Genomic DNA, 2500 nt, shown 5'->3' on the forward strand with positions numbered 1-2500 from the left:
ATGGTTATGGGTCTCCAATTTGAGGGTTTTTCTAAATCCTCTTTAGTTTTAGGTATAAGTCTTGTTCTGTGTTGTTTCCATATTTGTGGTATATCCTGTAAATAAAGGATGATATTTAAGATATCTAGTAAATATTTTATTGGTAAAGTCCTAAGATCGCTAAGAATAATGTTGTCCTGTCCAGGTGACTTATCCTTCATAATAGCTAGGGTCTTAATCAACTCATCTAAGGTGATTGCTTTTACGATATCGATGCATGATTGGTTGTTTTTTAATTTAAAGGGTATATTATCTGGAGGAGAGTTTGACTCGAATAAAGTAACGAATGTTCCCCGTATGCTTTCTTCAGTTGGGTATATACTTGGCCCCGATCTATCTGAAGTAATCTCGTCTAATAGAGCTTTCTTGTTCGTATGGTATAAATATTGATACCTCCTGTATTTAGTTTGCTTTGATTGTCTTCGATGCCTATTCTCATCTTTCTCCTGTTGGTTTACACGATCTTTCCTATTAATTGGTTTACTTCGATTTAAAAACTTTTCTACATGAGAATTGAGTAGCAGTAACGCCTGATTGTGACTTAAATTCTCGATCTTTAGATCGGTAATTATGACCTGAAGATCCTCAGCTGCTGTCAGTGATTGTTCTTTTTCGGCCCTTATTGCTGGCTGATGTCCTTCAGAAGGTGTAGTTGTTATTTCCGATGTTGTCGGTAAAACTAAGTTAACAAGGCATTGATTTTCTACCTTATAGGTGGTTTCTTTCAATGTCCTTACCAATTCCTTATACTTGATATTTCTCCGCTTCCCTTTAATCGCTTCTAGCGTTCTGTGTGGCATAACTGAGTTCTGTATTAGTTGATTCATGTTTATGTCCTCATCATTCTGTTGGGCTTCTTTATGGGCCATAATTTCTACCTCTTCTTCTCCCCATCTAACTTTCCTTCCTGGTGCGTTTTGCTGTAGTCTAGCTTCATGTTCTGTCGGATGAGTTCGTCTAGTATGTACCCCTAAACCTGTTTTCGTAGTAAAACCTCTGCTACAATATGAACAACTAAATAGTGTTTCCTCAATTGTGGTGGTTATAGCACTAGTTTTACCTATTAAACTTTTGCAAGTTCTTCCGTAGTGCGACGCTATCTTGTGTATGCTATCTGCTGTGCGATTACAAATTCGACATTTATACGTTTTGTTTGCGTGCGGATGTACCCGTGTCATATGTGATGACCAAGTTCTATGGTCTAGGAAAACAAGATTGCATGGATAACATTTGTTCTGATCTGTGCATGGGTAGTCCCATGAAAACATGTCCGAAAGGATAAATTCCGTAGTCAGCTCGTCTGTTAATCGCTCATTCATGAGCGATGTTAGTTCGTCACCGAGTAGTCCGTCCGGTTTATTTTCTTTATAATTCGCGACTTACGTTTATAGCACACAGGGTTGTCGGCCCACGTGTATGCTATTGTGATCAGCTTTTTCACCGCACATCGGCAGCTAATCGTCGGTCAAAATTGACTCCTTCGATTTGCACTTCTAGCAATACAACTGGTGTAATGGAAAACTGTGGTGAAAGTTTCAGTGTTTCGTTTTGATTTAACCAATATATAAATGTTTCGCCTGAACCCACCATCAGCCGACTGAACTAATCAGCAAAGATCGTTACGCAAATAAGGCATGCCTGCACCATACCAGATTAGTACATTGGTATGATAGAGGGCTCAGCTGTAACATCATCATATAGTTACACGATGGTGGTTAATTCACTTATTTGCATACGATATGCAATCAATGCAGAAAGAGCAGAGAAGAATTGCAAGTACACTTATGAAAAAAAAAAAATACACGTAAAAGAAATTGTAGTGAGACCCAATGTACGATTTGGCGGTTTAAATCCCCTTTGGCGTCAGTCTCTTTGTGGTAGATCTTGTGGAGTTGCGTTGCGAAACCCCAGGACACGACTGCCACACGGGTAGCCACTTGTTTTCCGTGCAATACACGCAGGAGAAACCAGGCCCAAAGTCAATCCATTCAAGTTTGGTTGGCACCTCCTGGTCAGCAACAATCCCGTTGGTGTCGTTCACACTCATCCTTGCACAGCATTTCTTCCGGCAGTGAAGTTGAGATGATTCACACCTTGGGCTGCCCTCTTGCCTTGTGCCAGCTTCGAAGTGGTTGCTTCGATGTTGAGCCACGCAAGAAAGTTGTTATCCAGCACTCAGTCGTCCTTCACTCAACAGCAGTCACCACTGTGGTTGTAGTGGTCGCTACTGAGGTCTAAGACACGATTGCGTTTGAGACCAAAAGGATTGCCTGTGCCAAAATGTCTGATGCCTTGCATCCCGTGTAGCCATGGAAGCCCTGTAGAGTCTCGCCATTTAAACCACCACTCCAGCATTCCACCATGGAAACTGGATGCACACACAAACTCTTGTCCCCCTTCTTCATCTCATTAATAGTAACAAACATGAGTCACAGAAGTTTCTATTGCAGCAAATTATGAG

At 41.0% G+C, this 2500-nt stretch overlaps 1 pseudogene; it reads right to left on the minus strand.

Moving 5' to 3' along the window:
* LOC142914268 (28S ribosomal RNA) overlaps positions 1-2500 on the minus strand; it is an 8993-nt pseudogene that overhangs the window by 3239 nt on the left and 3254 nt on the right.

Source organism: Petromyzon marinus, unplaced genomic scaffold, assembly GCF_048934315.1.
Source record: "Petromyzon marinus isolate PM22_M1 ecotype Great Lakes invasive population unplaced genomic scaffold, UKy_Petmar_22M1.pri1.0 PM_G_Scaffold_28, whole genome shotgun sequence".
NCBI classification, from domain to species: domain Eukaryota; kingdom Metazoa; phylum Chordata; class Hyperoartia; order Petromyzontiformes; family Petromyzontidae; genus Petromyzon; species Petromyzon marinus.